This window comes from Solanum lycopersicum, chromosome 10 (assembly GCF_036512215.1).
Source record: "Solanum lycopersicum chromosome 10, SLM_r2.1".
Lineage (NCBI taxonomy): Eukaryota > Viridiplantae > Streptophyta > Magnoliopsida > Solanales > Solanaceae > Solanum > Solanum lycopersicum.
Genome location: NC_090809.1, coordinates 10,399,121 through 10,412,118, shown reverse-complemented (window position 1 = coordinate 10,412,118; position 12,998 = coordinate 10,399,121). Strand labels below are relative to the sequence as shown.

The 12,998-nt window shown below is 33.2% G+C and overlaps 1 pseudogene; it reads left to right on the top strand.

Moving 5' to 3' along the window:
* The window catches only part of LOC112942262 (uncharacterized), a 29,951-nt pseudogene extending 17,506 nt beyond the window's left edge, over positions 1 to 12,445 (top strand).
* The last annotated feature ends 553 nt before the right edge of the window (positions 12,446 to 12,998 follow it).

The following is a 12,998-nucleotide window of genomic DNA, read 5'->3' as shown; positions in this document are numbered from 1 at the left end:
AACTACAGTCTGTAGTGAAGACTGAATTGGTCGGACTGAGTAACCTCCTGAACCCTGTCCTCTAGAGTAAGAACCATTAAACTCACCTCCCTTTCGAAACCTTTTTGATGTCTATGCCATGGTGAAGTCATCGGGCTTCACTCCTTCCACCTCTATCACGAAGTCTACCACTTCTTGAAAGGATTTTGCAGTAACCGCTACCTGTAAGGCTGAAAACCGCAATTCTGATCTCAACCCCTTCACAAAGCGACGAATCCACTCTTGTGGACTGAAACAAAGTTGGGTGGCATACCTGGATAATGCACGAAACTTAGCCTCATATGCAGTGACCGATATCCTACCTTGGTCTAGGCTCAAGAACTCATCTCTTTTCCTATCCCTCAAGGTCCGGGGGATATACTTCTCCATAAACAATCTAGAGAATGATGCCAAAGTCATAGGTGGTGCCTCTGTTGGTTGACACTCAACATGTGACCGCCACCACATTTTGGCGTTCCCTTGAAACTGATAAGTCACAAACTCCACACCAAACCGTTCTACTATACCCATCTTGTGTAGTAGCTCGTGACAGTCAACCAGAAAATCATAAGCATCCTCCGATTCAGCACCCTTGAATACTGGAGGTTTCAATTTCAAGAACTTACTGAAAAGTTCATGCTGATCATTTGTCATTACAGGCCCTGTAGTCAGACGAGGAAATGTGCCTATTTCCAATGAGGCATCCATGCGGGGAGCCACAGTAGCCGCATGTTGTACCTCCGGATCCTGAGGTGCTGGTGCATAAAACACTGGAGGCGCTTGGCCTTGATCAAATAACCCGCTAAGATAAGCAAGAACCTGATTGATCATCTCTGGGGTAGGTTGGGGTGGTAATTCCTCATTCTGTACTTGTTCATTTTCCCCATCCTCCCCTTCTCTTACTACTTCTTCAATCGTTGGAGGAGTCACCGCCCTAGTATCAGATGGGCTAGGTGCTCGTCCCCTTCCTCTAGAGGACGTCCTCCCACGACCTCTATCACGACCTCTTGCCGCTACTTTTCCTCGAGCTACAGCCCAGTGGCTGGCTCAGACGCTTCTTGTCTTGCCGATGTTGATGTTGGCGCGGTTGTTGCTCTAGTTCTAACCATCTGCGAAATAGAGTGAAGATGGTCAGATACCAATTTGTATCACCTAGATACCAATTGGACCCAAGTAATAGCACGAAAGAAAGAAAGAATGGAATTTTCCTAAAGTCTTATAGCCTCTCAAAGAAAAGTAAAGGCGTCCCCCTACCGTTCCTTAAGACTCTACTAGACTCGTTCTTGTGCGATGAGACCAACGAACCTAATGCTCTGATACCAAGTTTGTCACAACCCAAATCGGGCCGTGACTAGCACCCACACTTACCCTCCTATGTGAGCGAACCAACCAATCTAAACCTTAACATTTCAATATAATATCAACAGAAAGTAATGCGGAAGACTTAAACTCATTAATAAAAACCAATCAATAACTTCTAAAAACTCAACAACTATTATTATCCCCAAAATCTGGAAGTCATCATCACAAGAACATCTACTTCAATTTACTAAAGCTAAGAGTATCTAGAAGCTAAAATACATAAAAAGCTAGTCCATGCCGGAACTTCAAGACATCAAGACATGAAGAGGAACATCCAGTCCAAGCTAGAAGCATTAGCTCACCCTGAAATCCGGTGTATTAAAGACTGGCTAGAGTTGCGGTTGAGTTGAAGACGACGGCACGTTTGCTGCACTCCACAATAATAAAAAAGAAAACATACAAGTAGGGGTCAGTACAAAACACGGGTACTGAGTAGATATCATCGGCCAACTCAAAATAGAAAACAGTATATATCAGATAATATCATAAACCAACTACCATACTCAATCTGTAGCAACACCATGTACAAGAATCTTTGATAAATAACATCAAGTACATTCATGAGGACTCAAGCCTCCATATCATGCTCATTTGGGAATTAGGTTCTTTTCATTCGAATTTATTAACATATTCCGAGATTCATTATCTTTATTCCTCTTGTGTCGGCACGTGACACTCCGCTCCCCCTACTACTATGTGTCGGAACGTGACACTCTGATCTCCTAATTCTACGTGTCGGTTCGTGACACCCGATCCCCTAATTCTACGTGTCGGTTCGTGACACCGGATCCCCTAATTGTACGTGTCGGTTCGTGACACCCTATCCCCTAATTCTACGTGTCGGTTCGTGACACCCGATCCCCTAATTCTACGTGTCGGTTCGTGACACCCACTCCACTAATCTCATTCTATTAATTCATCAAGCCTTCTTTTATACCAAGGCATCTTCAACCTCATCAATCTCATCCCTTTAGTTCATCAAGCCTTCTTTTATACCAAGGCATCATCATTAACAAGGGGTTTTCAAGATTTGGGATTCAATAGCTTCATCATGCTTATTTCATCACAATTATATAATCACATTCATGCAAGCATACAATTAAGCATATAGAAGACTTACAATACACCCAACACATATCATTCGCTATTAAGAGTTAACTACGAATAGTATAAAAGCCATAACCTACCTCCACCGAAGAATTTTGATCAAGCAAGCAATTTCCCAAGCCTTTTTCGTTTTCTCGTTTCTCCTCTTTCTCGTCGATCCTCTCTCTCTCTTCTTGTTCTTTCTATTTTTCTTTATTCAAACCCTCTTTCTTTTACCCTAATTAGCATATAATTAAGAATAAAAGATGGCAATAATAACCCACTAGTTTACTCAAGGTTACCTCTTTTAGCCCCCAAGTAATTGAGTTATTAATATTAAACCACTAACTTTATAATTATAAGCCGGAATAGTCAAAAACGTCCCTTAAAACATTAAAGAAATCCGACTCCGCCTGGGATTACGCAGCCTGTGACGGGCCATCGTGCCTTCGACGGTCCGTCCTGCTGCTCTGTCACAGAGTTCAGAGGCTGAAATTCTCTGAAGAGTCTGTGACGGTCCGTCACGCCTGTGACGGTCCGTCCTGCTATTCCGTTACGAAGTTGAGAGAGTCGATTTCAGTACCCATTTTTCAGAATTTCTAAGTGTTTTGAAACGAGACCCCTCGACGGTCCGTCGTGCTCATGACGGTCCATCGTGGGTTCCGTCGTCTCAGCCTGTTTTTCCAGAAATAAAATCTGCTGCTCAAAACGACTAAACAGGTCGTTACAATTTCCTTGGTTAACTTGTCTATATTTATTTCTTTCCTTATTTGACTTGAATTGTAATTTCTTTATTTCTTTCCTTCTTTGACTTGAATTGCTACTTTTTTATTTCATTCCTTCTTTGACTTGAATTGCTACTTTTTTTTATTTCTTTCCTTCTTTATTTATTTCCATATTTGTTTCCTTCTTTTCCTTCTTTACAATTCTGCACTTTTTCTTCTTTGCCTCAATACTTTTTATTCTTTACCGCAATCTCTCATAATTGTACACATACGACACCATGCCTTCACTTAATCAATCAATAAAACTACTTTATTTGTTCTCCTACTTCCCAACAGAAGGAAATATGGAAGAACATGTAGGCACTGGTATATTGTTTGTCATCATTAAAAAAGGGGAAAAATGTTATTTGTTGTTTTGATGATTTGACAAACTCATGGACCTTATGAAGGAACCTGGTTCTTGGCTCAATATACTTTTTGGCTGCCAGCTGGAGAAAGTACAAAAAGTTGGTGCACAGTCTCCAACAGTGGCAGAAGTGGCAGACGCGCCTGAAGCCTAAGCCGATAGGATTATTTTACGTACTATGACCTTTTTACATAAACAAACATCCCTATATTCACAATTAGTTTTTCAAACTTGAAAAACATCTCAAGAACTCTTGCAAAGGCTTATAAAAGGAGTGAAGAAACATCCTCAAGATCAACTCAAATCAGAAAGAGCTGGAAGTGTAGTTGTCTTAGGATTATTTCTTCTGCACGTAAATTTTAAATCTGTTCCTCCATCTATAAAAGAATTAGATAGTTGTTTGGTGTGTAAAATCCTAAATCAGTTGAGTCCAACTAATTTAGTGGGTAGCCTTGAGTGTTGCTTAGTAAAAATTCTAAGTCATTCGGAGCGTGGTGATTTAGTGGGCAACGTGCGTGTTGCTTAGTTGAATCCTAAGTTATCTAGAGGTGATAGCTTAGTGGGCAGAGTGAAATCTGCTTAGGCTCTTCAAGAAGTAAAGTTATTACTTGGTTGTTAGATTAATAGCTTTTTTTCACGTTGTTGTAATTGGGTTTCACTTTTGCTTGTGAAGATTAGTGATAACGGTTGAAAAGCCTGTGTGACAGGTCGTGATTTTACTCCCTTGAGCAAGGAGGTTTCCACGTAAACTGCTTGTGCTATTTTCTGTTGTTACTTGCTCTTCATTCTTACTTTGAGTACAGCCAAGGGACCTATTCCATTGACTGGCAGTGGACGCACGCATTCGAACAGATACCATAACAGGCCTAGATGTATGTTGTTCTATTCGACATAAGAACCTATTTTCTCATCCGACTTGTTTGATTTGTTCAACTGTTGCAATGTAAAAAATAACATCCTCAATGTTGCTATCAGACTCACTAGCACTATTTGATATGCTCATATTAATTTGATCTGCTGTGTTGTTCAAATATATATAACTATAAGTTGTAATAAATACAAAATGGTAGATGTAATAAATTAGGTGTTTGAGTAAATGAAGAGAATAAGTTTATTACTCAATAATCGGTTGGTGTGAGTTAAAGTGGCAATATGTTGGTGAGAGTAATAAATTTTATTTTGGTAAAATAATAAAATTTTACAAGTAATGATGTGGATATAAATTTTATTTACATATGAAATAAATGGTAAGTAGATATAATATGAGGTTCTTTTAATAAAATATAAACTTGTGGATCAATATTTTTTATTAAAATATCTCAAATCATCATATGAAATTCACATATCATGGATTTTTGGAGAATATGGAATCACATCTCACCATAGAGAATCATTAGAGGGAATCAACATAAAATTGCATGTTCAAACGCTAATTCCATCTCAGGTTCCATATCATGATATGATATCGCATGACCAAAAGCCTACTTAGTACGTTAATTGTATTAATGCATATTTGTGCCTATATTTAAGACTGGGCACCAGGCCGGATTGTAACACTACCATTCTGCTCCATTTGGGTCCATAGTATTCGGAGCGAAATGCGATACATTGAACCGGTACACAAAATGAAATGATATCATGATTTGGTACCGATATATCGATACCGGTTCATCCTGATTCCGTTCCTTTTCGATCCCAATAAATTATTTTTAATCAAAATTACAAATATCATTTGTGCCATTGTTTATACTTTTATTAGCATTTCTTTTTGTTTATTTAATTTTTAAAAATTACAAATTTAAGTTTTTTAAATCATAAGATATAAGTAAAACTTAATAACTTATAAACTTTAGAAGATTCAAATCTTGAAAACTTATAACATAAGCTCAAAACCTTTTCAAAACTTTATTGAACTTAACTTAAAAACTTATATAAGTAAAAATTAAAGAAAATCTTTAAAATAAACTTAACTAAAATTACATTATAAATTTTTAAAGTTAAATACCGTAAACTATTAAACTTTAAAAAATAAAAAAAATATTTATATTTTCGTAACTCATAATAACTCAAAAAAAACTTTTTTTTTGAAATAACTACATTTGTCGCTCCGTTTATCTCATCCTGTTTTGTTCTGATTCATTTCAATTCGTCCCGATTCTATCTCGACATATAGTGGAACGGGACGGAACCAAGACTCTATCCCGATAATACCAGTCTGATTCGTCTCAATATCGATCAACAACCCAATCAGATAGTCCCATTCTGATCTGATACCGTTCATTGCGGTCCTGTGGTCCCATTTCGATACGGTGCCCAGTCTTACCTATATTATCTCATAATACAGGATTCAACACTCCTTCTCCTAGAAGTGATTTAGATCTGAACTGTCCAGGTTTGGTTGCTTGATTGGTGAGTCCTCATGATTCGAGGACAAAACCATGGATACTTTTATTGCCTTTATGGTCATTTTGATTTCAGACTTGTACATGATATATGTGTTACGTCTCAACCACTCCTATAATGTTAGAAAGGTTATGTCAGACTCAATTGTATTTGATATATTCTCCTATGCGCTTTCTTAGTATCCTTATGTCATCTTAATGCTTTTAGATAATGATAACAATTAAGTCATATGATGTTTTATATGACTTGTCATTCACCCACCAATCATCATGAGAATTAGTGTGGATATTAATCATGGTGGTTTTGATCATAAAATATTAGTGTCAAACTTATTCTCCTTTTAACAAAAAGATAAGGGATAATGCCCAAGTACCCCCTCAACCTATGCCCGAAATCTCAGAGACACACTTATACTATACTAAGGTCCTATTACCCCCTGAACTTATTTTATTAATAATTTTTTACCCCTTTTTAATTTACGTGACACTATCTTGTGGGTCCAACGATGGTTGACTTTATTTTTTGAACTAGTGTCACGTATGCTAAAAAAGGGTAGAAAATTACATATAAAATAAGTTCAGGGGGGTAATAGGACCTTAGTATAGTATAAATGTGTCTCTGGGATTTCGGGCATAGGTTGAGGGGGTACTTGGTATTTTCCCAAAAGATAACACTCAACTATCTACTAACATTTTATTTTAACTTTCAATATTTATATACTTTCTTTTATCTGGTATCATCTCCTTGGTGAATTGAACATATGTTATAATTGTCTAATCACCTGTCTTAAATTCTGATTAGTTTAACATTTATGTCTCATCAAACCTGTCAGTGCCAAATATCTAAACCTTATTATTATTTGCTATGTATAACAATTTTTATAACAGATATATTTGTGATGGAATGATTGAAATCCTTCTATCTAGAATAAATTTGAGACTTGTAAATGAAAAAAAGTATCGTTGGAAGCACTGACCTAAATGAGTCTCGCAATGTGAAGAAGATTATAGCTATATTCTCTACCATGATACGTGAATCTAAATTTAATTAAAATTCAAGATAGTTCAAATATTAAATAAAAAATTATTTCTTTATTATTCTTCATTTATTAATATATCTTCACGCTAAAATTTTATTTTATAATACATAGTTGTATAACAAATATGTCAACCAAATATATGGTCCAAGAAGCATATTAATCTGAAGCTACTCGTGGTACAACTAATATATACGAGTCTTAATCGATCATAAGTCCCTCCTATCTTATCATCTCCTGCAAACTACAGCCTTTTCCTTTAAAGCTTCTAACCCCAGTTGCACAACTAGCAATTCTAGTACAATACAGTTCATCATCCACAACACTCTCTGCCCTATACCCCCTCTCCCCCCATACCCCATCTAGAGGCAGACCTACTCCTATAAACAGAGTGCACGTGCACTCGTTGACTTTAGAAAAAATTATATCTATATATGTATATGTATATGTATCTTGAGAAACTGATAGAAATTACGATGTAATTAACAGTAAAGTCATGTAGTGGCGGAGTCAGAAATTTCTTAACGGGTGACCAAAAATAGCAACTTGCTATGTTAAGGATGTCCAAAATAAGTTATTTAATCATTTTATGTATCATTTTACTTGTATATATGTTATTTTTTTCCCGATAAAGGGTGTCCCTTGACACTATGTGGCTACGCCACTGAAGCCATGAGGAGCATATATAGGAGTCTCATTGTGCTACTGATAAAAGCTAGAGAAACCACCAGCAAGACTTCAGATTGAATCCAACTTTAGCGCTAGTACATTCGAAGTTAATTTGACTTAACATAAAATTTAAGAAAGAAAAAATTTAAAGTTTATGGTGTGAAATAAGTCATAAATTTTTGTATGTCTATAAATTATTTTATCAAAAAAAATTTAAAATTAAATTGTTATTATATATATATAAATATATTATTTTTAATTTAAACATATTAAAAAGAAAAATAAATAATATAAATTAAGATAGAAAGTATGTTCTTTATTGATATTGCCATATCTTGACTTTCTTCTTTTTAAGAACACAATTAAGGCCTGATGTGTCCTTTGCTTTCAGCAGACTCTCTGTTATTTCTTCTTTTTAGCTACATTTTCAATATGTAGTGTGAAACTATAAAATAATCATTCCATTCATCACAAAATTATTGGTACATTTTTTATTCTAGAATCAGTTTGATTAGTTTTGGAGTTAAGTTAGAATTAGATCAATCCATATAGAAAATGAAAAAATTAACAAATATTTTCTATTTATTTAATTATTTGACCAATTCTTTTTTTACTTGTTTTATTTTGAAGAATCAAGAAAAGACAAATTTTTTAATCTATTATATTCTAATAATTTTGAAAAAAAAGATAGATTTTTTTTAATTTTTAATCATTTATTTTATAATAAGTAAGAGTAAAATGACAAATTTATTATGTCAACCATTATTTTCTTAATAAGTATGTCAATTCAAATGTGAACAAGTAATTATAAACAAAAAAAAAGTATATAACTAATACCTACATGAAATTAATATATAGATTCACTCATAACTAACTCATACATTATTAATAGTTGCATAAGTAGAAATACCACCAAACAATTTCGATCCTAATCAATAGTTGAAAATACCACTTGGGAATTGATATTTTTGACTTTTTTCCCCTCTCACACGCCTTTCATTCACACTCTTTACACCACATCAGCATCTAGAAAAATCAAAACCACTCAATTTACCAAGTTCAAAAGGCAAATTAGGTCAATCAAAAAAATTAAGTATATATACATATTTAAATAAATAAAACTCGATAGGCTTAGAAACGTTCCTTCATATATTCAATTTCTTCTCATATAAGGGTCTTATTAGTTATCACACTCCATAACATTATGCCCACAAAGTACCTCTTACCATTCACAGACTCATAGTACTGTACTTCTTCCAAAAAGAAAAAAATCACAAAAATAATCAATAACGGAAAACATCAACTTTTTCAATAATTACAACTTTTTCAACAATTACGAGTGAATGAAGGTGAATATTATTTACAATATCCATCATACCATCATTTAATGTCTTTAAATCTAAAGTTAGAAAAGAGATCTTATATTAAAAATAACTATGCGCCCCCTCACGAGGGTGCTGGTGGACAAGTGGTCGGGTTTGTAATGAACAAGAGAGCGAGACAATATTTTCCAAGTGTCAACATGGTGTAGGAGGCCATCAACGGCAGCGGTGCCCAAGTGCCAAGTGGAAGGGTGTCACGTGGTGCTGATTAACGGGAAGGCTTATCATAGACGACATAAGTCAGGATCGAAAATAAGTAGGTGTAAACGCGTAAGATACTTGTTTGATGTACTATTTATTTTTTATTTATTTTCTGTAATTAAAAATACTCTAATTTATTAATATATATATATACCCCACCGTCATGAAAATTTATTCACAAAGTGTTACTACAAAATATTAATTACTCTTTTTCTCTCTCTAGATCTCTCATTTCTTTCTCTCTAAAGTTCTTGCGTTCTTTATTCATTAATTGTGTGAGGATTCGATCCTAACAAGATATAAAACACGTGAAATGCATGCCAAAGCTCCTTAAAGTTGTGCTACGTGGCCTTCAACAACGCTTCTGTCAACAGTGTAGCAGGCAGGTTATTACCATTAAAAATATCTTTATCGTGAATAGTTTAGTATTAAAAACATCTCTTTAATTATTTAATCGATAAGAAATATATTTTTAAAAAATAATTTATTTATCAAAAATACTAAAGTATTTTTAATACATTAAGTAACAATGGAAATTTTGAACCGTACTTTAGCGGTAAAAATATTTTTGAATCAACTTATAAGTGATAAAGATATGTTTTAATAAAACTATTAATATACACAATTTTATGCAATTTAACTTAGTTTAAAGATATTTTTAATTATTTTTCATTGATAATACAGAAGATCATAAAAAAAAATATCACTAGCTTAATTTATCTTATTACTTATCATTTTTGTTACCAATATATGAGTTTACCTTATACGAGCATCGCCTTAAAGAATTTTGTTATATTTTAACTGTTATAGCAAGTAACTATTAGTGATTCATTTTTATGGTTGTTATGGTTATCATGTATGTTAACAAGTAATATGAAGAAAAAATTACTTTTTTTTTAGTATATAGAAGTTAAGCTTAACAAACAAAAGATTTCAAGTTTTTTTTAAAAAAACAAATATCAAGTTTTATAAATTGATAATATTAAAAAAGAAAAGTTAAAATACACCGACAGGTTGTAGAGTAAAAGCTTTTTTGTTACTTTGTTGTATTTCTTTGACCTCTAAATAGGTTATTTTTTGAAGTATTTTCCTAACGTCTTCATTTTATTCACCATTCTATGATGTACAACTATCCAATACTAATTTATTTTATAAAATATAGAAAATGCATCAAGATATATATCTTTCTACACCACCTATCTTTAATGATAATTAATTAACAGTATATTTAATTGTCATTAGATATGTATTTTTAGTAGCAATCAATATTCTTTGTAAGTGTCTCTACAGCCCGTGGTGACATTAGATTTGAAGGCAATTAACTAATAATGATACAGACTTTGGCGTTTTTGTGAATATGCATATTTATATCACTAAATTTTTCTTTTTATTATAGTGATATTTTTATTAATTTGTCTAAGATGTAATCATGTATCATGATGTTTATCCAAAGTAAACCCTATAATAACTTTTGTGATGATTGTTTTTTGGAATTATTATATGAAGGTTTCATTCAGCAAGTGAGTTTGATGAGTCAAAGAGGAGTCGTAGGAGGAGATTAGCAGGACATAATGAGGGAAGAAGAAAGAGCTCTAAACATCATTATACTAGAAACCACAAACCCCTCTCAAGGTAACACTTCCCTTAATAATAAAATTTTGCTTGGATTTGTTTAATTAAATAATATTTTGTGCTAAGAAGTTCATTTAATATGTACGTATAATCATATACTAAATTTACAGTCCAATTATTAACCTATAAAAGTAAAATTCTGACTCCTCCCATTAATAATAAGTATAACATGTACAATTTTAATGCCGTGTCACATGTAAGAATTACATGCTGGTGAAGTTAAAAACAAATGCAATATTCCCATTAATAATAAGTATAACATGTACAATTTTAATGCTGTGTCACATGTAAGAATTACATGCTGGTGAAGTTAAAAACAAATGCAATATTCCCATTAATTATAAGTATAACATGTACAATTTTAATGCTGTGTCACATGTAAGAATTACATGCTGGTGAAGTTAAAAACAAATGCAATATTCTGACAAGTTTAAGGGCTAATTTAGAAAAAATATACTAGATTATGATTGAAATTTTAGAGAGTTGACATATTTTAATTAAACTAAGATTTTATTACCTCTTCTGAATTCATTTTTTTTTTAATTTTGTGTACCTTTTTAGCATACGTGACATTCAAATATCTCACACGCGCCTCAATTGCATAGAGTCACGAAGTGTGCAACGTAAGATAAAAGGTGTGCAAAATTAAAAAAATAAGTTTAGGAATAATAGAACCTTAGTTTAGTTAATATGTGTCTCTAGAATTTTGGTCATAATCTAAGGGATGCTTGTGCATTTTCCCGCTAATATATTTGTTAGTTACTCTAAATACAACTCTAATTTACTTTGTCCTATCAAAAAATGAAAAAAAAAAGAGCAGGAAACTGTGGAGTAAGTGAATATGGACATGCTCACTCTCTTCTGTCATCAAAAATGATTTATGGATATCAAAGAGCAATCTCTCTTCAACATGTAGTGAGCTTATTGCTCAACAGACTGTGGAGAATTTGATTTTGACACATAATCACGATCATATGGTCCTTCATGAGACACATAGTTGGGGACCTATGAATGATGTTACTGGAAATTTGACATTGAATCTCATGCATATTCGAAATTTTGAATTCGGGTTGTTGCCTAAGGAAGAAACACTAGAAGAAGAAGGGTGTCAATTACAACAACATTATAACTCCCTTGCAAGAGCTCCTATTTCTTGATTATGTATCTCTGGCCCTTAAAGTGTTCGCTCTTGCTAATTTAAGATTTATATTCAAGTAAACAAAGATATTGTGCTTCTTTTTTTTCTTCTTTTTTTTTATAGTTTATTCAATCTTTTAAAGGGAAGCCTAATCATGAATAATAATTAAAGGATGCATTATGTTCATCTTCAAAAACAAGGTGTTGGAGCTCATTGTTGGGTTTAGCAAGTGTGAATGGAAAAAGAAAAGAGAGAATATGAAAAGTGAAGAAACTATTTTGGAGGGAAAATGAAAAGTCATTTCTCCCATATTGACAAAAGAAAGGAAAATTGTTGTCCTTATATAAGGAAACACTTCCATTACTTCTTAAAGAGCTAAGAAGAAGATGCCCCTTGCGCCGTCGTCATCGCTCGCTCGGCTTTGGATTTGGCAATTGATTGAATTTTTTTTAAATTTTTTGGACAAAATTTATTTAATCAACTTTTGTTAAATCAAATAAATCATGTTAATATTATCTCTTATGTTATTTTTTCCAAAAGACACAACTTTCTGGATAAAACGGGTCTAAACAGATTTCTCTGAACAGACAAGTTTCTTGCTGAAAATGGCTATAAAAGAAAGTCAATTTTTATTTTTTCAAACACTGAAATTTTCCTTCTCTACATATATTTTTCTCTCAAATAAATCAAAGTGTCGATCGACTGAGTCTGTGTGACTTGTTGCTGTTATGAAGTTCGCTGAAGTTATAAAAATTTGAGGTACCGCTATTTCTTTAACAGGATTAATCCATTTTATCTTGGGAGAAATTAATCCATAACCTCCGGTACAGTGAGGGGATTAAATTTCTTAAGGACACACAGTAGTTTCTGTGGGCTCGGATTACTTCTTGTATTTTATTTATTTTCTGTTTCATCTTATTCTATTTCTGTCGTTTTAGGC